General features: G+C 55.4%; 1 long non-coding RNA gene and 1 pseudogene across 2 annotated transcripts; one reads left to right on the top strand and one right to left on the bottom strand.

Moving 5' to 3' along the window:
• The window catches only part of LOC101028197 (uncharacterized), a 362,056-nt pseudogene that overhangs the window by 307,335 nt on the left and 29,626 nt on the right, over positions 1-25,095 (top strand).
• Positions 16,713-24,360, bottom strand: LOC141581909 (uncharacterized). 2 transcript variants are annotated; one of them, XR_012514729.1, is made up of 4 exons: positions 24,066-24,360; positions 20,822-23,423; positions 18,686-19,155; positions 16,713-17,897 (listed from the first exon to the last, which is right to left on the bottom strand). It is a non-coding gene; the product is annotated as an uncharacterized LOC141581909 (long non-coding RNA). The 2 variants fall into 2 exon arrangements; XR_012514728.1 differs by having other exon boundaries at positions 16,713-19,155.

The following is a 25,095-nucleotide window of genomic DNA, read 5'->3' as shown; positions in this document are numbered from 1 at the left end:
ACTATGAAACATAATATAAATATAAGGCATTACTAACAGTGGCACTGTAAAAGAGAAGCGCGCCTCAGACTGTGGTCTGTGATGTTCCAGCCAAGCCAACTCTTCAGGGGCCTGTTTTCAAGGGGGATGGAAGGTGGGGGCAGATATAAGAACCCCATAAAACCAAAGCAAAGCCTCCAGGGAGGAATTGTCTTTTATACCAACTCCCCAAAGAAAGGCCAAATTCCAAAATGAAGTCTGTTTGCCTCTTACTTTCCTAATATAAAGGGAGCAGGTGATTCTCCCCCCAAACGCAGTTTCACGTTGGTGGAATCAGAATACAACAGTAGAGTCTCTAGTGGCAGAATCGAGCGGAGGAAAGAAAGCAAGAGGATCTGTTCTAAGCACTTGGCGTACTGCTGTTCCCTCATTACACAGTGAGAGCCGTGTCCTCGGCAGCATCAAACACTTCTAAGGGCAGTGCGCTGGGTCTGCGCCTGTGTGTGTGTGTGTGTGTCTGTGTGTGTGTGTGTGTGTCTGTGTGTGTACAGTGCTGAGTATAAGTGTGAGCATAGCTGGGCATGGTGGCTCATGCCTGTAATTCCAACACTTTGGGAGGCCGAGGTGGGCACATCGCAAGGTCAGGAGTTCAAGATCAGCCAGGCCAACGTGGTGAAACCCATCTCTACTAAAAAAAAAAAAAAAAAAAAAAAAAATTAGCCAGGTGTGGTAGCGCATGCCTGTAATCCTAGCTACTCGGGAGCCTGAGGTAGGAGAATTACTTGAACCAGGGAGGCAGAGGTTGCAGTGAGCTGGGGTTGTACCATTGACCTCCATCTCAAAAAAAAAAAAAAAAAAAGTGTGAGCGAAAACATGTTACATTATAGACTAACATTTTAATTCCTTTTTCCAGCCAGTATTCATTGAGAACTGTCCATGCGCTGGGGGCATCCTAGCAACTGGTACCACAGTCCCCTTACCCCCTGGTTGCTCTTGGTTAGTGGGGAGACACAGACAAGAACGACAGTGTGGAATAAATGCTACACTGGAGGTGTGAGGGGGTCCTGACACTTGTGGGGTCCATGAAGAGGCACCTGAGTGGGATTTTCTCTGCCCTTTCTTCCCCTGGCTTCGCTCTTAGTTCCCACCTAAGGCTGTTCATCGGGTCCTGCGACGTGTCCTGGCGCCAGACATCTCCTGGCTTCCTGTGGTTTTCAGACAACCCCTCTATTACCACAGTATGATTATTGGAAGATTCATAGTAGTCCAGAGCAACCCCAAAATATTGATCACCAGAGAAAGCCCTGGAATGAAGGGTAGGGGAATTGGCGAGGGAGTTCCATGGCTGGCTTTGGGGGTCCTAAGCTGCAGCATCTCAGTAGGGACGGAGGCTGGTTATAGTTAAACCCGTGCCTCCAGCCCAGATCTGAGACTTGGGCATCGTAAAATCCAAGGTTCAGCTCTGTGGTGAAGTTTTTATGTTAGAATTAGCTAAATCACATGGTGCCCTAGTTTCTCATAGCTAACCTGCAAAGGTAGTTCCCTTGCTTGCTCCTGAACACAGAGGAGCCACATGGGGCCATCTAGAAAGGCTCCAGGAGTTTCCAGGGGAGAGGGGCTGTGTACTCTCTGTGTTCTGTGAATACAGGGACTCTTCCACACTGCTGCCTGTCCCTGAGAACACAGATCAAAGCAGATATCAGAGAAAACTCCCTGTTTGGTCCTGCCTTCCTGGGCAGTGAGCCATTCCAGCCCTGCACACCCTGCTACTGATGCAGTGAGGACTGTGAGGCTCAAGGGGGTGGACGCCTGACACAGGGCTCCGGTTGTGCCCTCACCCCCATTCTTCCTGCCCAGAGGAGGAGCATTCCCGACCAAGAGCTTCTGCAAGACTTCAATAAATTCCCACACTTGAAGCCGACTGCCGCAGATTCCTACTGTATTTAACGTCAGATCCATGCAGGCCAGCTGACCGAACACAGCCTCAAGGGAACTTCTCATCTCCCACACTCTAACCCAGCTGATGAAGTTACCCCGGAATCCGAAACGCAGCACTGCAGAGAGAGCTCTCGCTTTCTTCCTCCTGCTCAGGGCACATCCGAGAGAGAAAATCACCTCACAAAGATGCTCCAGTGATCATGTTGTTTAATGCCCTGGCCGTCAGCATTAACATTTATGCTATTAATTTTATCTATTTTTTATTTATTTATTTATTTTTTGAGACGGAGTTTCGCTCTTGTTCCCCAGGCTGGAGTGCAATGGCGCGATCTTGGCTCACCGCAACCTCCGCCTCCTGGGTTCAGGCAATTCTCCTGCCTCAGCCTCCTGAGTAGCTGGGATTACAGGCGTGCGCCACCATGCCCAGCTAATTTTCACCATGTTGACCAAGATGGTCTCGATATCTTGACCTTGTGATCCACTCACCTCGGCCTCCCAAAGTGCTGGGATTACAGGCAGGAGCCACCGCGCCCAACCGCTATCAATTTTAAAACATGTCATTTCTTCTCTGTCAACTTCGGCTTTGACCCACTAAATAACTCTCTTCCTCAACTGCAGGCTGATGTTTTACCCTGGTCTTTCTCTCCTCCAGCCCCCAGCGCCACACCCTTCATTTGCCTTTCCTCTCCTGAAGTCCCGGAAGATGGGTGGGAAGCACTGGGAGAGGTTAGACAAGTTAATCCTTCCAGAAAGGCAGAGAGCCACGCAGGCTGAGCAGAGCTGAGCCGCCTGCTGCAGGCGCCCCTCACCCCAGCAGAGATTCCAGTCCACAAACACAGCTATTTCTGGGATAAGGCAGCCAGCGGTGTCAAGGGCAGAGTGGCCAGGGCCGAGGGCATGGGAGAATTGATTGCGCGTATAAGGTGGAGCCTCTCCAGCCACCAGTCATGAAACCCAGAGGAGAAGCCTCTGGAGGTGTGATGAGATGCACATAGCTATGCTTGTCTGTCTGCCTTGTCAGAAACGATTGCTGCTCTGATTTTGGTAAACATTCATCCCAAATATCATTTATTTCCCTCGGGCCTGACCTCGGAAGGCCCTTAGCAAGGGTGGTTTGTGTCAACCTCAGACTCGGTTTGCTAACTGCTAGCTCTTGGAGCCCTTCCCGTGAGTATACAGAGAATGAACGTGGCAATGGCAGGTGTGGATTGAACCGCCCCCCAGGCAACCAGGCATGAGGCGAAGAACCGCACATGGGCCGTGTTTTCTGATACCCACAGGAAGCCTGCGACACCATCACAGCGTGGAGAATCATGAGTCTCTACTTTCCAGATAGGGAACCTGTAGCTTCTAGAGGCTAAATGGCTTGTCGCATCCCACACAGCTAGCCAGGACTCCCGCCCAGCTGGCTCACCCCAGAGCCTGCATTCCCAGCCGCCAGCCAACCCCACACCACTCCTTCCTTCCCTGTTCCTTGGCCATCTTCGTGGGCCTCCCAAGGCTCCACGATGCCTCCTCCAGCTTGAGAAGGTTCCCCTTCTGGATGTGCGCGTCTCACTCTGGTATGTGAAGATGCCCCCGCCAAAACACCTGCTTGTCTCCCACTGGCTACCTGCCCTCCAAGGAGCTTCCAATGCCTGAGAAACTTCTGCTCACTCCCTCAGACCCCCTGGGCATCTTGATTCTCCTCTGCCTTCTGTCTGAACTCCTCTGGGAACTCACCTGTTGGAGGTGTGTCTGTTTAGAGGCAAGGGCCTGTCTTCCTTGCATCCGGTTTAGGGACGGGGTTGGAGCAGTCCCTGGCCACCCCTAGCCCAGTGTTACTAGTTATTTTTAGCAATCAATGTTATTGATGTCATGTTCACTACAGAAAGCCACCAGAGAGCTGTTCTTCCAACTCATTACATTTAGAGTTGAACTATCCCCTCTTTATATAAATCCTGACACATAAAGATAAAATACACCACTTTCTGGGAGAAGCTCTAAACCGGAGACCAGGAGCTGGGAGGCAGCTTTGAGTGCAGGAAGCAGCTTTAAAGATGACTCAAAAAGGGGGAAAGCCCCAGAGGGCTGTCCCCTGAGCTGGGAAGTGGGACCAGAGCATTAACATCGTGCTGGAAAAGGCACAGACCCTGGGCCGTCACCAACACAGAAGGAAGAAGTCAGGCGAAGCTGTGGCCTGAGCAGAAAAGCAGAGATGATTTCTGGGGACCTCAGCTCTGAAGTTAGGGGCAAAGGCTGGCGAAGGGTTTGGCGGGGGCTGAGAGCTGGGCTCCTTCTGTGGCTGCTGATGGCTGACGAAGCCACTGGGTCCCAGTGCTCACTGGTCTACAAAGCTGGTCCTGGGTGTCAGCACTAACTTCCAGGGCAGAGACAGGCCCGAGTTTTGGAGATCACTCTATGCCTGTCCCCATCCCTCTGCCTTGAAGGGACTGAGGCTTGGGCCGGCCACGGAGCTCCAGATGGCTCTTGCCACATGTCATGACCCACTGACTTGGGCCTGAGACTACAATGTGGGCAGAGGCTGTGCTGGTCCTATCGGAGAGGGCTGGGGCCCCTGGCTCCGCCATAGGGGGGTGTCTTTTCGGATCTGGGGGACAGCAGAAGGTTAGAGATGACAGGTTCTGGTGAGGTCACTTTCTGAATGTGATAATGACAGGAGGGTGGCCGTGAGTGACTCCCCCAGCCATCCCCGTGGAGGCACCATCCCCACCCCAGTCCCTGGCGTGCACCCTTCATTCCCTGCTACCGTGTTCCCTCCATGCTAAACAACTCTGTCCCCAACAGGAGCAGGACTTGTGCTTTTCATGCGGTGTTCCTTCTGCCTAGAATACTTTGCTTCTCCCCATTAGCTCTCTGATGAACTCTACAATCAGGGAGGATGTTGGGGTCAGCTGTATCAATCGGGGGGAGCATTATATTTCGGGGGACATGAACCATGGAGGTGAATAAGATCCTTTCAGGAGAACACATTGCTGTGAGATGAGAAGACCTGTGACCTGAAGGCAGGCCCAGGGGAAAGAGGCCCTGCGAGAGGCGCCCAGGCATTGAACGGGAGTGTGGGCCACTGAAGCAGGGAGCAGAGCCGCTGGGTCGAGGGGTGAGGGATCGTGAAGGAGGTGGGGAGAGGCACGGGAAGGACGGAAACCACCTGTCACATTTTGCATCTGGAGAGTCTCATGGCCACAGGCTGACCATGACAGAGGGGCTGGGAGCCGGGCTGCGGGGGATTGCAGAGAATGGAAGTGGGCGGTGGTTATGGGGACCCAAAACCAGGAAGTCCAGTCTGCAGAAGAAGCCTGGGGACTCCTCTAGTCACGGAAGGACTTTCTCTGAGCAGACAGATGGGGTCTATCTCCTCTCTCTGACGGTGACGATTTGCGTGCCTATCCATCCTCCCTGGTGGCCTGTGGCACCTGGGGGCAGGGATCACCTTTCTCAAAACAGATTTCCCAAAGAAACTTTGCCCTGGTGAGCTTCCCTGGCCCCGAGAGGGGACGGGCAGTGAGCAAGCGGTGTGATCTGTCACATGACAGGTGGGAGCCGGGCAGAGGCATGGGGGAGGTGAGGGGAAGGAGGCGATCAGAGGCGTCACTGAGAGGGGAGCATTTGAGCGAAGACTCAGAGGTGGAATCTGGAAGGTGCTGGGCAGAGCAGGCAGGGCCTCGTGGGGACCGGCACCTTGTGTGCGGGAGTGAAATGCGGAGCCTGAGAGGATTGCCGCAAAGCCCAGCAGGGCCTGACATAGCTGGCCAAGCGCGTCCCACGCACACCCGTACCCACTGCCTATGACGAGCCTGGTGCCCCACGGGGAGCGATGTGACATTCCTGAGACACAGCTGGCAGGTCAGAGCGCAAATCCCATGAGCTGATCAATCCCAGGAGCAGGGAGGCCAGGCAGTCAGCACAGGCTACAGTGTCCAGGAAGCTTCTGAGACGGGGGAACCCACGCTGCCCGGACCCCTGTGGGATCTGCCCCTTTAGCCATGGCTGAGCCCTTCTTTCTTTAAGCTTTGCTGCCACCCTCCTCGGTGCTGGCACAGGGCAGAGGCGACCTCGGGATCCCTGATTCTCAGGGTGGGGAGGGGCCCTGCGACCCTGGCCTGTCCCCTGGCTTGGCCCAGCCAGCTGTTGGCTGGTCTCACATCAGTGGGTCTGATCCTGCCCAGGGCACTGGTTAGAGACGCTCATGCTGTGGATTTGCCAAGCATATTCCAGAGCCCCCAAAGAGCAGCAATGAGAGACACTGAGTTGGGAGTCCAAGGTGTCCCTGACACCTCACTGAGCTGGGAGGTCACGGCGTCCCTCACACCCCCACCCCCAGAGACACTGAGCCAGGAGGCCACGGTGTCCCTGACACCCCTCCCCCAGAGACACTGAGCCAGGAGGCCACGGTGTCCCTCACACCTCCACCCCCAGAGACACTGAGCCGGGAGGCCACGGTGTCCCTGACACCCCCACCCCCAGAGACACTGAGCCGGGAGGCCACGGCGTCCCTCATACCCACTAGGATCCACCTCTTCCTCCCCCGCCCAACCCCGCTCCCCGCTCAATGCAAACCTAATCTAGAGGGAGAATGAATCCATTGAAACCCAATTTCTTTCCCTCTGCACAGACACTCTGTACCCAGGGCCCTCTGTGGGTGGGGAGAGCTGTGGGGACAGGATAGCTTGGTGCCTTCCGGGTGGAGGTGCCTATTGTCAACCTTTCTCTCACCTGGGAGCAGAAAGGCAGGGGGTCCCTCTGCCACAGAGAGCAGAGGATCTCAGACATGCTCAGAGCACCAGCGTGAAGAGGCGGTTGTCCTCTCGAAAAGAGCACCCCTTGCTCCACAAACGGCCCTGTCACCGCTCTGCCAACAGCGAGTTGTCCTCCTCTGGGTAAAGCTGTCCCCTCGTCCCCGTGTGAGCCCTGTGAGCCACATCAGGGCCTCTATGACATGGAGAAGGGCCCTAGTGAACCTGGCTTCATGCTGCTTTCTCAGGATCTCTGGCCACGGGACCCCACATGACATGCGCGTAGGGTCGGTTGGGGGACCCTGACCCCACAGCGCTCTTAGCCCATGCTGTGGGACCAGGCTTCTGCCAATGTCTGAGAGCACCGGGGGTCCTCAGGGGGCATCTCCTTGCTGGGCACCTCCGCCTTCCCCCAGCGAGCAGGTCTGCAGTGTGGGACTTCCCTCTCCAGTGTCTGTGTTCACGCACAGCCTGGCTCCATCCTCTTTAGGCGCCCCCCCTGCCCGTTCTTAACACCAAGGGAGAAGAACCAGGAAGTCCCGGAATCGGCCCAGCAGGGGCTTAACAAAAGGCTTGTGAAATGCAGCTCTCTCGGGGCGGCTGGTGAGGCCAGAGCCGCAGCGTATTAAGCTCTGTCACACATCAGGAGGAAACCAGTCCAGGGATGTGCAAACCCTCAGTGCACGGTTAATAAGCGTCAGGGGCCGGGCAGGAAGCACCCTCTCTCTGCGTTTTCTGTTCAATAGGCTTTGCTGGTCTTTGGGAGCAGGCTGCAGGGAGAGAGAAGTGATGGAGGAGGAAATGCGGATAGGAGAGCCATCTCTATACTTCTGGGGCAGCACGGCAGAGGGGAGCCAGGGGCATAGAGAAAGGGGCCGTAAGGGCATTCAGGGCCTCACTCCACTGAGTCCAAGACCTGCAGCTGAGAAGCCAGGGGCTCTCCTAAGAGGCAGAAGGTCCTAGAAAGTTCCAGGTGGTGCCACTAGGACACAGGAGCTGAGCAGCCTCTGCAATGCCAATCAAGGTAGCTACATGACATCAGAGGGTCCTCACAAGGACTCTGAGAGGCAGGACGGGGACATTTATTTGCAACAGACTCTGCACCAGCACTCAAATTCCAGAAGATCACTGTCTCAGCTGATTTGAGTGGAATGGTCTCGAGCCAGTAGCCACTCTGCCCACTGACTTTCTGTGTAGGACAGATGTACCCACTAGAACAAAACCCAATGTGCAGGCCAGGAGCCATGGCTCACGCCTGTAATCCCAGCACTTTGGGAGGCCGAGGTGGGCAGATCACCTGAGGCCAGGAGTTTGAGACCAGCCTGACCAACACAGCAAAACACTGTCTCTACTAAAAATACAAAATTAGCCACGCATGGTGGTGGGCACCTGTAATCTCAGCTACTTGGAAGGCTGAGGCAGGAGAATCACTTGAACCCAAAAGGCAGAGGTTGCAGTGAGCCAAGATCGCGCCATTGCACTCCAGCCTGGGCGACAGAGTGAGACTTTGTCTCAAAAAAAAAAAAAAAAAAAAAAAAAAAAAAAAAAAAAAACCCAGTGCACAAAACTGCAGCCTTATCAAAGCAGATAAAGGAGCAGGTGGTTTCTGGCACTGTCAATGGATCTTCGGAAAGCCGCATGGACTCACTGCAGGGTTCCTGTAGGATGGAGCTTCTCTTGTGCATTTCAGTATTTGTTTACAGATCATTACCTACTTGATGGAGAGGCTTCAGGGCAGAAAAGATTGTGTGCTAGGGTATGTGGAGCCCGTGTTAATTGAAGATGGTCAGGAATGAAGGTACAATATCTCTGGGAGTATCATGTAAATTAGCAGGAATATATATTAGGAACAAGCACCGTTTGCATCCACATGGAACTTTTCATCAACAGGTCTGTTTCATTAGCTGATCATGGCTTGAAATCAGGAAAGAGCAAATGGAAATTCTTGTGGGCATATTAATCGCAGCTTGGCTATCCACCTGGCTGGGGCAGGAAAGGAGGGCAGTGCCATTGGCAGCTTCTCTGTGCGGGAGCTGGGAGAGGGTTGAGGCCCAGAGGAGGGGCTTGGCTGTTCTTGGCAGTGAGCCTGCCTCGTAGCAGGAGATTTTCAAGCATCATCTTGCTCATCCTCCATCACCTCTGCAAGGCAGGTGGCACCACTCCCATTTTGTGGATGAGAAATCGGAGGCACAGGGAGTGGAATTACTTGCTGGGTGTCACACAGGCTGCAAATATCCATACAGGGCTTTGCATCCATGACCATTTACAAAGTGAGGTCTACTTCTGTATCTACCCTTCTTCCCGCCGAACACCAGGGCCCAAAGAGGATGAAGGGCCCTAAGCTTGCCATCTCCAGCCCCTTCATCACCCCAAAGTCCATCAGGGCAGTCATAAAAGAGAAAGCATGCTGGGCGTGGTGGCTTACGCCTGTAACCCCAGCACTTTGGGAGGCAGAGACTGGTGGATCACCTGAGGTGAAGAGTTCGAGACCAGCCTGGCCAACATGGTGAAATCCCCTTCTCTACTAAAAATACGAAAATTAGGTGAGTGTGGTGGTGCGTGCCTATAGTCCCAGCTACTTAGGAGGCTGAGGCAGGAGAATCTCTTGAACCCGGGAGGCAGAGGTTTCACTGAGCCAAGATCAAACCACTACACTCCAGCCTGGGTGACAGAGCAAAACACCATCTCAAAAGAGAGAGAGAGAGAGAGAGAGAGAGAGAGAAGGCCCATCTCTTCCTCCAAGCCTGCTTCCAGCTGTCTCCCTGTGACCGCTCTGAGCCTTCAGCTCCCATGAGGGCCCATCTCCATCACCATGCACCTCCTCCCTATTGTTATGAGTTTCTTTTTATTGCTGTTATTTTCCGAACAAACCAAAACATTTGGGTTGTGTATTTGGAATAACAAACAAAACATTGAGGAAAGTTATTAAATATTATAACTCAGGTTTTACTTTCCCCAAAATATTTTCTGAACCCCAAGTGGCACACAGACTTCATAAATTCTCCCAAGCAACCCTGCGTTTGAGACAGACAGTCCGCTCATGCCGATGCCCAGGGAAACATGGCCCAGCTAAGAATCACCTGGCCTGACAACACATTTCCATTGATACAGACTGAAATGAGCAAATGATACGGCATCTCAAATGAAGGGAAATTAGTTGGTTTCAAAGTAGTCATAGAGTTCCAGGAGATGGATCCAGCAAAGCACAAACAGGAAGGCTGGAGCCACCACAGCCACTGACTGCTCCGCATGATGGGCAGGGACTGGGGTCTGATATCGGTAGGAGTGTCACCAGCCGGAGGGTCTTGAAAGGCGGTCCTGGGCTGCCTGGGGCATCCTCCCACCAGGTTCTAGGGACTTCTCACAAGTACACGCAACAGATCTCACCGTGATTCTGTGTACCTCTAAATCCAGACTGAATTCACATGTGGTGGCTCACACCTGTAATCCCAGCACTTTGGGAGGCCGAGGTGGGCTGATCACTTGAGGTCAGGAGTTCGAGACCAGCCTGGCCAGCATGGTAAAACCCTGTCTTTACTAAAAATACAAAAATTAGCTGGGTATGGTGGCGTGCGCCTATAGTCCCAGCTACTCAAGAGGCTGTGGCAGGAGAATTACTTGAACCCGGGAGGCAGAGGTTGTAGGGAGCCGAGATCGCGCCACTGCACTCCTGCCTGGGCAAGAGTGAGATTCCATCTCAAAAAAAAAAAGAAAGAAAGAAAAGAAAATAGGAATATTACCTTAGCACAGGGAGACTTCCATCTCCCTTATTTATTCTAGAAGCTATGAACAGGAAACCACAAAGGAGGCAAAACCTGCTAACGGTGGCTGCTCCTGTTCCATGTGACAAAATGTCCATGACTTTAGCAAGTGTTTCCTTCCCGCCCCTGCCTTGATTTCTCTCCTGAAAATTAAAACTTTCCAGTCCTGCTCTGAAAACAAAATCACTCAGATGGCGTGCCTGTGATGCTGGTGGCTTCTTTCCTTTTCAATTTGGTTCTGACCTTCACATGAGCTAAAATACAGTGAGAGCCGGTGGCTGGGTGGCTTCCACCTGAACCGCCTCAAAGATGTCGATGCTTGCAGGCACCAGGCAGAGCTGAGGGTCAGTCTGGCTTTGCGGGTGTTGACGAGACAACACTCCTTCTCCAGCCTCCATTGGGCCAGGAACTGGCCCAGCCTGCACCTGCCCTCACACTTTGGACTGATGCTGTGTTGCTTGTGGTTGCTTGTAGGTTTGGAAGAGGCAGGCTGAGGCCCCTGATGCCCAGGGAGCACAGACAGCTGCCTGGGGTCCAGGCAGATGCAGGACAGAAGTGGTCTCCCCTGCACAGCGCCTCTTATGGCCTCCTCCAGGACCCCTGCTGAGTCAGCAGCCATCCCAGCACCCACATACCCATGGCGTGGCCCGCCCTGCCCAGCCCACAGCCCTATTCTCTTTGCTTTGGTAAAGGTAATGACTTCCCAACCAGACTTCCAGCTAAATAAACATGAAGCCCATTGAGCCAGCAGTTCAGGCTGAGTACAAGCTGCTGGTCCAATTCACTCTCGTCATTTCTCATTCCGAATGAAATTAAGCTCCCAAGAGCAGAAAAGAACCCTTTTCTAGAAAGGAAATGCATCAGCGAATCCCTTAGGGAAAAGCATTTTGACACAGAAGTTTTCCTGTACTTTATTCAGCCAGCGGGGCGAGGTTCCTTCTCCTGCTAGCACCCCCTCCGTTACCCCTGCCTTCGTGGCCGTGTTCTCAACCAACCTTCTCATGGATTTGTCTGTGGGAAAGTCTCCTCCGCCCGTAGCTTCCCAGGCCTGTCCTGTGGCGCTTCCAAGCCCCCGCCAGAACTGCCTGGATTCCTAATAAGCTTCGGGGCCTTTGGTCAGCACTATTTCAGTAAAGCAAATAAAACTGCAACCCTAGCCGACAACCTCTGAATTCATGTCACTCTCCAGCCGTCCCCTGCCCACTCAGTGTTTTCTTTCCAGATATATTTGTCTCAGCAAAGTCCACGGACCAGCTCAACAATGATAAAACTACTGGGCTGTGCCTGTGTCTGTTTGCAGCCTAATGGCTTGTTGATTTCCCTGATGACAGCTCCCTTCGCTGGGACCCCTGAGCACCCAGTGTCAGGTCAGGTGAGCTTGGCCAAGTGCAAGATTATGCATCTTTTATTTTTTTTTTTAAAAAAAGGCTACTTATTGATTTTAACAGCTTTTGATGTGTGAAAAGCCCTTGCGGAGGGCAGTTAAATGCATACACCATTAGGTGGCATTCCAGCCAGGGCCACCAGTTTATTTGATCACTGAGCAGGACAGGCTGGCGGTGCAGAGATGTGAGTGCTGATAAAAGATCCAAAGGGCAGGAGGGCTGACCCAAGCTGATCCCACAAGCCCGCGGCTCCTCCAGGCCCAAGGCACCTGGATAGTCCCATCATTGTCCGAATCCTACCCTCAACGCCACAAGGCTGTTCCCATTTTACAAATAAAGCAGCTCAGGTTGGAAGACACTCAGAGCTCCGAAGGCCACACAGCTGGTCCGTGCTAGGGCTGGGCCCCAGGTGTGTCTGGCTCTGAAGCACTTGTGAAATCTGTCACTGCCAACTGCCAGTGGGGCGATAGATGTGGTCTGGAGGTGACAAGGGATCATCTTTCAGCAGCCCCTCTCCTCACCCACATGCTTGCTTCACTGCTTCTTCTCCCACACTCCCGATTGATGGGAAGTTCTGCCCAGAATGTTCTAAGTAATATGTGAGGGACGGCAGAGCTGTGTCCCACACGCCTGCAGGAGCCCCTCCCCACGGGCCAGCCCACCTGGCAGCTCTGCCCTGGTCTCGGGGTGATGTGCAGGCACAGGCTCCTGGGAGAACAGGACAGCTTCCATTCATTCTGCTGGGCTTTGAGACGAGGATGTGCACATGTGCGACGCCACCCCCACCTGCCGTGCGCCCCAAAGCCCACGTACACAACTGTGACCAAAACATGACAACTTCCATCTAAATTCACTCCCTAAAAGGAACACCCTCCTGAACCAGCATACTCTCCCCAAAGGTGTTACGGAGGCTGAGCTCACTCCCAAGGCAGGAGTGAGGCCCCTCCATGGAACAGCTTGAGCTCCGGTGTTGAGGTATCGCGGGAAGGCATCGCAGCTCTGATGGGTGGGCTTTGCGTTCCAGCCTGCGTGCGTCCTGTGCCCGGGCCTTCCGGGAGCCTCCTCCGGCGTCCACTCACACAGGCAGCCCCAACGGGACTCACGTGTTTTCTTTCTGTCGCATTGATGGTTTCCTTAGAGGGTGCGTGTGTGTGGGTGGGAGGTGTGTGCATATGTGTGTATGCATGTGGGGGTGTGTGTGCATGTATGTGGTATGTGTGTGCACATGTGTATGCGCATGTGTGGTGTGTGGCTTTTGTGTGCATGTGCATGTGGTGTGTGTGCACGTGTGTGTGTGTGTGCTTTGTGGTTTGTGTGTATGTGTGCATGTGTGGTGTGTGGCTTTTGTGTGCCTGTACATGTGTGTGTGGTGTGTGCACGTGTGTGTATGTGTGGCGTGTGCTTTGTGTGTGTGTGCCTATGTGTGGTGTGTGTGTGCACATGCATGTGTGTCTGATATGTGGTTTGCGTGTGAGGGTGCATGTGTGTGCGTATGTGTGTGAGGACATATGTGTATGGTGTGCCTTCTGTCTACAACTCTAGCTGCTCCTTTGCTCTTCCTATAGGAGTGTGGTGACATTCTTAATTGTGACAGGATTTTTTTCCTCTAGACTACCTACTACCGTTCTAGAATTGTTCTGAGAAGCACACACACACACACACACCAGGCACACACAGACGCACACACACACCAGGCACACACACCCCAGGCACACACAGATGAGGCACACACACATAGGCACACACACACCAGGCACACACACACAGACACACACGCACGGTGCCCCTTGGAGCACGCTTCACGTCTCTGGTGCCTGGACTTGTTCAGACCTTCCAGTTGTTCCTCCCTAGACAACACAGGTCCTTTTCTTCCAACCTCTTAGTGACAAACGCTAACCTGTGTCCCCTTTTCTCAGAGTATGACCCCCACCTCCCCCGGGGTGGGCAGTGGAGCCCAGAGCTCCCAAGGAGCAAGGTTTGCGTCTGCACCCGCGAGCCTGCAGGGCAGCGCTGTCTGCGGCGGGAGGGCCGAGCTGGACGCAGGGAGCTGAGGCCTGTCCGTAGCGCGTCTGCATTTACTGAGCAAGGCTGGCTGGACAGAGCGGGGTGGCCGGAAGCAGCTGGCTGGCAGGGACGCGCAGAGGTGATTTGGACTGGGTCATGCACTCACTCTGTTCGGTCACCCAGCATCTGCCATGTGCCCACAACCTGCTGTGATGGTGCCGTACCGTGCCGGGCCATGCCATGCTCTGCCATGAGGGTGGTGGGGATGCGCCCCCCACCCGCTGGAATCTCAGCATCTAGGTTCAGAAAAATGACGAGAGGGAACTGGACCATTAGAGGTCCCAGAATGCAAACGCTGGAAGAGGGAATGTCCCGAGTGCCAGGGGACCCTGTCAGTAAATAGTGAGCACCTACTGTGTGCCAGGACCCATGTCCCCAGAATGTCCAACTTAGAGAAGCAGAGATACCTCCTGCTAATCCAATTCTGTGCCTTTTTCTTCAGGCTGTTCCTGAGGCCTTGTGACCACCTCCCGTACCCACTCACCCCATTGCCACCCCTCCCCTGACCTCTCCCCTTCTCCTCCTCCTACCACAGTGTGGTTCTAAGCCAGGACTTTAGTCCCAGCTCTGCCACTAAGAACTGGAGGGCCGAAGCTCTCTGAGCCTCAGTTTCCTCATCTGTAAAATGGGCGTTTAACTAGCATGTGCCTCTGCAAGTTGTCCAAGGAGCATGTGGAGATGATAGAGGCAGAGGGGCATGTGGAGATGATACGAGCAGGAGGGGTGATAGAGGCAGAGGCAGCTGGCTTGACGGTGCTCAACCAGAGCCGGCTGCTGGCACCACTCCCCCGCCTCTCCTCCCACGGCTTCCATTTCCTCATCTGTCACTGGAGTAGCTGGGCTGGGAGACTCAGTCCCTTCCGTTCTGGCATCATGTGCCCTGGCTGTTCCACTTAGCCGACCGCGGGCTGCTGCCCTGGACATGTGGATGCGTCTTCGTCCTGGACGGGGTCGGGGCTTCAATCAGGGGTGCCTTTGGTGTGAAGCTGCACCAGGATGCCAGGCAGAGTGACATGAGCCATGTGGCTGCAGTTGGCAGGGCAGATCTCCAGGCCAAGATTGGGCACAGACCCAGGCAGCACAGCAGGCCACACCCACAGCACACAGGCCGGGCGGGGTCTGCATGCTCCCTGGTTCCTTACCCAACCGGACAGGCCACTTCCCAGTGGGAGGCAGCTGGGCAGGGGGCACCCACCAAGAGGCAGGGGCAGCAAGGTTCTGGCTTCAACCCCACCCTCTGGGAGCAGGTGGCATGTGGCAGGCGCCTGAACCACCCCATCAGCCAGGGTGATGCCAACAGCTTGGCATCAGGGGCCCCATTTCTGGGGTACCAGGAGCCAGGGTCCTCAGCCATTCTGAGGAGGGGACAGAGACCCTCTTTCCTGTGATGCTGCTACAGATGGTGGCCTGGAGCCACAGGCCAGGGAGCTCCATCCGTCTGGGGAGCAGGGGTGTGGAGTCCTGGTGCCCCCACTTCCAGGACTGGACCCCCGAGGGCCCCCATGGCAGCCACGGGCCAGCATCCCAGCTTTCCAGATGTGGCCCCTCATTACCACCGTACTCCCCTGAAATGTCGGCGTTTGTGTACATCCCTTTCCAGGCTCCTTCGTATCACACGGAAGTCTCCAGACAGCTTTAGAAAACGGCCCCTGTCCTCCTGCCTGTAACGCTCTTGGGATTTTGCTTGGGTGGCAGCTCTGAGTCCCTCCCCAGAGCTCTGTGGAGACAGCCTCCCATCCCTGCAGTCCCTGCACAACGTGCTGGGCTGCGGGGGACTCCGAGGATGTGCCCAGGGTCCGTGTTTGCGCACGCTGCCACTGAGCCCTCGGGCCTGCCCCGTCCTCTGCTTCCCCTGCAAGCAGCTGGCTTCCACCACGAGCCTCCACATCCAGCCAACCCTCCTTCCGAGGCTCCACCTGCAGCGGTGACCTGGCCATTGACCCGGTGGACTTTTCAAGGCTCAGCACACCACATGCCAGCCCTCCCTGTCCAGGCGGTGAGCGGGGAGATTTGGGCAGAGGCCCGCAGCGGCCAGGCCATCCTTGGCAAACACACCACGCCGGCTCTAACAGCAGAGATTGGGCTGCAGGTTAATTTACGGTGTTTCGGGGAGCTGAGTATGAGAATGTCTTCTGGTCTTTAAATTAGTCATGAGGTTGGATCCCACCAGCACAATTAGAACCCTCAGCTAATGATTATTTATGGAGTTTGGAATGCATATTAACCCGATTGTATTAAATATTAAACTCAATTGTAATGCTTATATCTGTATTTACAGTATAAGGTACCCATCGAGCAGCACTGCCCCCCCCCCCACTGGAATCCTTGGAGGCCTCAGAGCTTTGAAAGATCTGGGCAGAGCCAGGCAGGTGGGGCAGCACCAGGCTGTGCTGCATGTGCAGAACCCTAAGCTGATGCCAGCCTGGGGGGCATCGTGGGCCGTGCCAGGAAGGGGCAGAGAAGCAGGCTGGGCTTCCTCCAGTCCCTGGTGCAACACAAGGCTCAGTGTGCCCAGTGTCACCCACCCACCCTCCAGGGAAAAGTGGAGCTGGCACCGCCACCCTGGAGTTTAGAGAAGGCCAAGGCTGATGTGATCACGGGCTCGCTAGGAGCCGCAGCAGATGGGATGGCTGAGCCCGCAGGATCTAGAGCCCCAGGGAGCTGGCTGCAAACCCTGCTCCACCCCTTCCCAGTCCTGAGACCTTGAGCAAGAAGACGCTCCCTGCCTCAGTTTCCCTTATGTGCAAGAGAGGTAGTGGTCGTTCCTTCCTCCCAGAGCTTGCCCATTGGGTGAATCAATGCACATAGACTGCGGAGAACATGCCTGGCTGCTACAGCAGCTTCAGAAACACTCTATTTTTTTTTTAAGCAGCTTTATTGAGATAACGATTCCTATGTCATTCACTGCTTTAAGGTGTACAATTCAGCGGGTTTTTTTACATTCACTGCTTTAAGGTGTACAATTCAGTGTACTCAGAGTTGAGCAGCCATCCCCGTAATCCAGTTCAGAGCGTTTCCTCGCCCAGAAGAACCCGACCCATCACAGTCACTCATGTCCTCCTCCGCCAGCCCCTGGGGGACCGTCCTCTGCCTTCCATCCCTGGATGGCTCTGTCCAGACGCATCACATGAATGGAATCATGCCATGCAGTGCCCTTGTGTGGCTTCTCTCTCTCAGTGTGCCGCCTTCAGGGTTCATCCGTGGTGCAGCGTGTGTCCCAAATGCTGGTTATGGCCCAACATGAGTCCATTGTGTGGAGAGACCGCAGCGCGTCGAGCCACTCGGCATTTGATGACATGGGGGTTGTTTCCCATTTTTGGGCCGTGGTGAATGACACTGCCATGAATATGCGGGTACAGCTAGTTGTTTGAATGTACATCTTCGTGTCTCTTGGGTATATACTGGGATGGAACACCTGAGTCCTCTCGGGGCTCTGTGTTTAAAGGAAACGCCACCTCCGAGTGTTCCAGCTCCAAGCCCAGCTTGATGGCCTCCTGCTTCCTGGCCATCCACAGCCCACTGTGAGCCCCTGACTACACGGTGTTGGTAGGATTGAGGTGGGGTGGGGGGCTGCCGTAGCCCGATCTTAAGTCCGTTGAGGGCAGGGATGCGCCTGGCAGAGAGCCAGGCACCGGCGCGTGCTGGCAAACGCTGCCTGATACCTCCTGCGCTTCTGTGTCCATGGGGAGGGTCCCTCACCCATCCCTTCCCTTCCCTTTGGAGACTTCAGTGAGCGTGTTGTCTGCACCGTCCAGGTATTGGGGGCGTGGGTGGCCCTGAGCACATGAAGCCCACAGTCCTGGAGGTGGTGGGGGACCATTAGTTCCCAAACAGGAAATCATGGTCATGTGAGTGCTCAGCAGAGAACAGAACAAGCGTGAGGCCAGGCTGTGCTTCAGGCCTGGTGGTCAGGGGCCTCTCTGAGACCTAGTGACCCGGTGACGTCAGGGACAGAGTAAGCCAGACACAGGGACCGCTGGTGCGCAGGCCCCAGCCAGGAACAAGCTGCGAAGGTCAGGAGAATCTGGAAGAAACTTTAGTGAGGAAGGGAGGAGCATGAGGCCAGGGGAGCGGAGAGAGAGACAGAAAGAAGGGAGAGAAGAATTGAGAAGGGGAGAGAGAGAGATGCAGAAGGGATGGGGGAGAGGCGGGCTGGTTCAGGAGGGTCGGGTGCCACAGCCAAGAGTCTGAGGCAGGACCGGGTCAGCCCCTAGCTCTGGGGATGATGGATGACGGAAGTGGGACAGGGTGAGATGGAGAGGCCTGCAGAGGCCTTGTGGGACCCTGGTATGAGGAGGGGGTGAAGGAGACCTGATCGGGGTGCTAGCAGAACATAGAGAAGGAGATTTGGGGCTGGTTTTGGAGGAAGGGCTGAGAGACTGGCTGGCTGGATTGTGCTGGCAGGGGCGGGGGTCAGGGAGATGGGCAGGAGCCATGCGTGCCTCCTGGGCTTTGGCTGAAGCCGCAGGCAGGGGAGACGTTTCCTGGGATCGGAAAAGTCTGGGGGCCAGCATCAGGGAGTGAGCCACGTGGAGACATCTGTTATGCGCCCCAACCTCTTGGGGGATGAAGGGACCCTCCTGGGTGCCCTGAGGTGGCATTTCCAGGTGCCACTGAGCCGGCCCTGCACCCCTACCCCACAAGGCTCCCTGAGCCCCACAACTGGGAACGGTCTCTGCCGAGGGCAGGTGGGAGAAGAAAGGGCAGATGCTCGTGTAGATGTGGAAGCTCCGACTCTTCAGCCTCCCAGCAGCGCCAAGGAGCTCCCTGCCGCCTGAGTGCGGAGAAGAGCTGAGACGTCTGGACTTGGCTGAATGCTTACCACAGGCCAGGCCCCTTGCTGAGCAATCTTAAAGTCCCCTCGCTTCATCTTCGTGGCATCCGATGAGGCGGTACTAATTCCCTGTGTTGCAGATGAGGAAACTGAGGCAGCAAGGTCCTGAAGCTCGTGCCAGGTCACATGGGCAGGAAACTCCCCACCATCCTGATATCCAACCCCCACCCTAGTCTCCAGCCAAGAGGCAGGAGCACACCTTGAGAACAATTGCAGGAGGGGTACCAGGGCCCAGACAGGTGGTGCCAGTGCTCAGACAGCTGGATGCTGCTGACGGGAGGACCAGCCAGGGCACGAGGCCTTCGCTCGGCCAGCTGTGTGCACGGGGTCAGCATCCACCCCTGCCCCGGCTCAGCAGCTCTGCTGACACCTGACCCGCTCTCCGCACGGCCAGGGTGGTGCTGGACGCTCATCTGGGGTGCACCTGTGCTGAATCGCCAACCCTGGAAGAGATGTGCCTGCAGGAAACAGAGGAGGCAGGAAGCCTGGATCAGCTCCTGCTGGCCGGGCCAGGTCAGATCACTTCTTGGCAGAAGGTGCCTCCTTCCCCACTGCAAATGCTGCCCGTCACTGTCACAGGAGGCCCTGAGCCCCCTGCAGCCCGGGTCTTTCCATCCTTGGACTTTAACTCTTCTCGAACTGAAGCCAGCTCCTGGCACCTGACAGCAGCCATCCCAGATCTGCATGGATCAGACATCACCGCCAACGGGGCTGAGCTCCATGGTACCAATGCCCACCTTGGGGCCACCTGTATGCCCCAGAACCAGGGCGAGCCTCACGCTGCCCCCCAGGACTAGCCTCATCTGCTAGTCCCCCCAGAGCCCTGTTTACCCTATAGCCTGCCAAGCTGAGCCTGGCTTGGTGATTTCACTGGCAGACCAGCATGAGGACTCTGGGCACAGGGCAACCCCCTAAGTGCAGGCCTCTGCACCTCTCCTCCAACAACCTGATACCCGCCCCCCCACCACTCCAAAATTCTCTCCCGTTCTCACGGCCCTGGAGCCCGAAGCATCCTGGAAAATTCTTCTGACACCAGGTTTCAGGCAGAGTGCTCTGAACACAGACTTTGGTCTCAGCCCTGTCCCTACAACCAACAAAAAATAACAAGAGTGCAGGTGGCCCACAGTCCCTGGTGGTGGGCATCCTCCCTGGGGACTTTGGGGCTGGCTGTGGAAGGGCTGACTTAGGTTGCTGCAGGGGCTCTGAGAACACCCCAGGTCTGCTGGCACAGGCAGAGCGGCGTCACCCGTCGGGCGGCAGGCGGCAGGCGGCTAGGTCCTGCCAGGCACTCCTGGTGGCCACAGGTCACACTCTGTTCTTTCTCTCCAAGCCCTGGAGGGAGTCAGTGCTACCCCTGGGAGGCAGAGCCCCAACAGGATGCGCCTTGAAACGTGGGAACATTTTTCAAATACCTAACAGGGAAGCCACTGGGGATGAAGATGGTGTGTAGTACATGCTCTGTGCAAGGCATATTGTCATGGTCATGCCAGTGGGCATAGGCCATTGTCCCTCTGTGTGTTTGTGGAGCAGGACCACCAGCACAGCCTTCTTCCTCTCCTTCCTCTGCCCACATCACTCTCTTCCCAGGCCCTGCACTCCGAGGGGGACCATGCCCTTAATGGTGCATCCTGGCCTGGCACCATTGCATTATTCAGTGAGAAATGGCGACCCTTGTTCCCGCCCGGTGGCAAAGGGAAGGAAGAGACGTGGCCATGTTACATAATAGGAAAACACGGGCCTGGGTACAGGAGACCGAGGCATGGCAGGTGGGCCGCCAGGGTTTGACTTGAGCAGCGCAGGGAAGGGGTGCCCGCTCTTGAGCTGGGGAGTGCAGGAGGAGAGGCGGAGGCTTTTATGGAAGGGTGCTGAGATCAGCCTGAGAGGTTCGGGTGTCTGAGGGACCCTAGCGGACAGGTCAGTGCACCCGGAGAGATAGTTCTGAGCTCAGGAGAGAGGCAAGAACAGCACACTTCTCTTTGGAGGTGATCGGCACATGCCGCCCTCCCCCCCCCCCCACCCGCCGCCTCCCGTGGGCGGGCCTCGGTGCAGTTCCGGCCCTCACTGCTCAGCGTCAGCCTCAGACTCCAAGGTGCAGGTCAAAGTCCCCCACAAGACCACACTCACTTCCAAGCCAGCTGTTCATCTCGAGACCCAGCTTCCGACCAGCCAGCTACAAACTCTGGGCTTCCCATGAGCTCCTCAGCTTCAGTCATTGCTAGGACCTCTCACCGAACTCAAGAAAGCTGCATACAAACGATTCCAGTTTTGTTATAAAGGATACAGGGAGGGCGAGGTCTAAGCAGGACTGCGGAGCTCCCATGCCCTCACCCCACTGCTCTCCAGGCAAACCCACGCGTTCACCAAGCAGGAAGCTCCATAGCACTTAGAGGTCCGGAGCTTTTTCAATCAGGATTTCATGACGTAGATATGATGGATGATGTCCTTGGCCACCTGATTGGACCCAATCTCCAGCCCCCTCCCTCTCCTGAGGTTAAGCCAGTCTGAGGTCTCAACCCTCTCATCACACCTGTCCTGAAGCTATCTTATCTAGGCGCCAGCATGAGTCATCTGAGAACTCCCTGGACCGTCCTGGCATGTGGGAAACTCCAGGCACTTCTGGAGCTCTGCGTGGGGAACTGGAACCCACAACAGCGCCCCTGCAAGTCAAGTCCCAGAGCACAGAAACTCAGCCAAACAATTCCAACCCCATTCCAAATCGTACCCCCCAAAGAAAAGCACAGAAAGAGGTGGACTCATGGAACAGTCCCAGCAGAACACAGGAGTCACGTCTGGATGAGACGGGGGCACAGCACTAACGTTAGCAGGTAAATCAGAAGCGGAAGAAAACAAGGTGAGAAGTGCCTGGACCATGAGGAGAACACTTCCCTTCAAGGGGCTGAAATATCTTCAAGGGAAACTTGCCAGGAAGTCCGGGCTCCGGCAGCAGCTGGGGATGGAGGCCAGGCCAGACAGGTAACTGGCTCACCTCTTTCAAGGTTGTGTCTTTCCTGGGAGAACAAGCCACTATCACCAGGGTCTTTTCCCATTGGAATCAAAGGATGCCGGGCAGGGCAATGCCCACAGAAGGCTGAGCGGGGCAGGAAGGCTGGAGCAGACAGCCTCACCTGCCCAGTCGGGTGAGCGGCCCTCTGGGAAAAGCCAGCTCTGGTCTAAATCTGTTACAGCAGGAACGGATTTACGCAGTGTTCGTATAAATTTAAATTCCTGCTGCCTAAGCAGTCTGGATGCTGTGCCGTGAGCCTTCTTGACTTGAGCTACGTGGGGGCCCCCTCCCCAAGCCAGTTCTGAGCCACCTGTCCAAAGTCACCTGGAGCTGTCGATGGACACGACCTGCCCGGGGTTGACAGTCTTGTCCAGCCGCAGGCTCTCAGGAAGCCGTGTATAAGCTTACCTGCAAACTCCCAGCCCACTAAATCTCCGGAATGGGAGAGGATTCACCTAATGGAATTAGAAAGTATAAAATAGCAGTGATCTTGAAAGGCGTTCGGAAACTAAGCCCTTTCTGGAAATTGGAAAGTCGCTACCATCAGCCTGGGAGACCCTGGAAATTACAGACCCATGTGCCCAGAGGTAATAAGGTCAAACAGCTACACATATCTAAAAGGCAATCGGACTCTCCGACTCACCAGAGTGCTCTAAAAAGTTAATAAAGTGGCAGTCATTCCGGCAGCCCAGTGGACATAATTTACCTGCGTTTTCAAAAAGCTTTTGATGAGGTCCTTCGTGAGAGACTATTAGGCAAAGGAAAAGCCGAGAGAGAGGACAGTGTCTCGCTGAAACCCTCGTTAAGCGAGAGGCTGTGGGAGCCCCGGAGGCCAGCTGCTCCCCACAACCGCCTGGAGACAGTTAATAATTGTGGCCCTCCAGGGCCGGCTTTGGAGAGGACGTGGCATTACGTTTAAAAACGGGAGCAAGCTCACGGAGCCTGGTTTCATTTCCAGCGTTCCTCCAGGCTGAGGGGCGGTGAGAGGATTTTGTCCTTTGGAACGGGATCTGGACCGCATCTGCCCACCTCACTCTGTGGTCACTGCTGAGCGTGGCATCCGGCAGGGCGGGTGGCGGAGAGTCCGCTTGGCACGGAGCCTGCACGGGCTTCTTTCCGGAGTAGTTTGGTGCAGTTTTTACGATTGCCACGAATACGCGCCCCCCTCCTCCTGCACTGAGGGTCTCCAAGGGCAGTGGTGGCAACCAGACCAGCCATGCTGGACGCTTCCCCATGTTCCCACCCAGCTCACACCCCAGGACCTTCCGGGGGGTGCAGGAGCCAAGGAGAAGGCACAGAACGTGGGGGATTTGAGGCCCGGCCCACAGAGCACACCCCGTCTGGCAGTACGCACGGGACACACCAACCCGCCTATACCCTGGGCCCATCCTTACTAAGGGCCCAGAGAGGAAAACAGAAACAGGGTGGGTGAACCGGGGAAGCTACAAGGAGGATCTGCTCTTGCCAGACCAGAGCCCCAGATCAGAGCATGTGGATCAGTCTCCTGGGGCTGCTGTGACAGGTGACCACGAACTGGGGGACATGAAACAACAGAAATGGGTTCTCACCGTTCTGGAGCCCAGAAGTCTGAAATCAAGATGTCAGCAGGAGCCAGGTGCAGTGGCTTCTGCCTGTAATTCTACTAACTTGAGAGGCTAAGGCAGGAGCATCACTTGAGCCCAGAAGTTCAAGACCAGCCTGGACAACATAGAGAGACTCTGTCTTTAAAAAAAAAAAAGAAAAAAAAAATAGGCCAGTCATGGTGGCTCACACCTGTAATCCCAGCACTTTGGGAGGCTGAAATGTGCAGATCACCTGAGGTCAGGAGTTTGAGACCAGCCTGGCCAACAAGGTGAAACCCCATCTCTACTAAAAGTACAAAAATTATTCGGGTGTGGTGGTGTGCACCTGTAATCCCAGGTACTTGGGAGGCTGAGGCATGAGAATCACTTGAACCAGGGAGGCGGAGATCGCAATGAGTTGAGATTATGCCACTGCGCTCCAGCCTGGGCAACAAGAGCAAAACTCCCTCTCAAAAAAAAAAAAAAAAAAGATGCCAGCAGGGCTGAGCTCCCACCAAAGCTCCAGGGAAGGTCCTTCCCACCTCTTCCAGCTTCTGGGGGCTCCAGGCATTCCTTGGCTTGTGGCCGCATCTTCCAGTCTCTGCCTCTGGCTCCACCAGCCCTTCTTCCTCGTGTGTCCCAAACCTCCCTCCCTTCTCTCAAGGGCAACAGCCATTGGATTTCGGGCCAACCCTAAACCTAGGATGATCTCATCTTACCACCTTAATGTAATCATATCTGCAAGAACCCTTTTTCCAAATAAGGGCACATTCTAGGCTCTGGGGAGGAGGAGTGGACATACCTTTTTGGAGACGTAGTTCCGCCCTTCGCAAGCGTGCATTCATCCAGGCGTTTCGCTGAGACACAGTTCTGCCCCTTGCATGCGCACGTTCATCCAGGCATTCGTGGACTCCCCCTGTGAGTCAGGCACGGTCCTAAGCAACCACAGGCAGAGTCCTAGCTCTCATAGAGACTGGGCTCGGAGCAGAGAGGGTGTGGTGGCATTTGGGGCGTTTGGTGTGCCTTCCGCGTGGGTACGACCTGGCCACCCTAGAGAGCAGGTGGGGCTGGCTCACGACGAGCCGGGACGGCCTCTGCCTTCCGGCCTCAGGAAGCCACTCCCGGGGCTTCTGCCACGAGCAGCACAGGACTCTCCCAGCCAGGTCCCAGGGTCCTGCTACAACCAGTAAAACCCTGACCAGGAGCAGAAGGCCTCTGAGTCCACAGAAAGTCCACGTGCCTTCCAGCGTTCCAAACAAATCACATAAATTTCAAGTGCTGCAGAATTTACGAAGTGCCTGTAAAATATCAGCATTCACTTGGATTGCCCCTTAAAAGTGCTGGCCACCTTCCCAGTGTTGGGCCGGGAGAGAAGAAAGAACAGAAATCACAGAAAGTGTGCCCTTGCTGTGTTCTCCCTCTAGCCAGAGTGTTTCCAGAGCCTGAGCCCTCCAAAGATGGGGGAGGCAGCCGAGCCAGGGGGTGGCCCCAGCGTTCACTAGGGTCAGAGTGGCTTCACAGGGCCCTGGGCACCTAGGAGGGGGCTCGCCAGGCCTGGACAAGCTACCCTGCCCGAGCTGAAGGCCCGGAGCCTGCTCAGCCAAGTCGCCTCCACCCAGAGTGGCCAAGAGCAACTTCTCCCGGGGAAGACAGCTGAAGCCTTCCCCGTTCCAGCCTCACCTGCAGAGCTCATGAGCCCAGCAAGTGTCTGCCAACAGCTTTGGCAGCCAGACCACCTGAAACACGGAGAAGGCAAGCGGAGCTTTGCAGCCAAGAAGCAGGAAGGAGCTCTGCCCTAGTGGGGCTGCCCAGTGCTCATGGCTGAAGGCATA

Source organism: Saimiri boliviensis, chromosome 17, assembly GCF_048565385.1.
Source record: "Saimiri boliviensis isolate mSaiBol1 chromosome 17, mSaiBol1.pri, whole genome shotgun sequence".
NCBI classification, from domain to species: Eukaryota; Metazoa; Chordata; class Mammalia; order Primates; family Cebidae; genus Saimiri; species Saimiri boliviensis.
The sequence above is the reverse complement of the archived record's forward strand: the minus strand, read 5'-3'. Positions and strand labels throughout refer to the sequence as shown.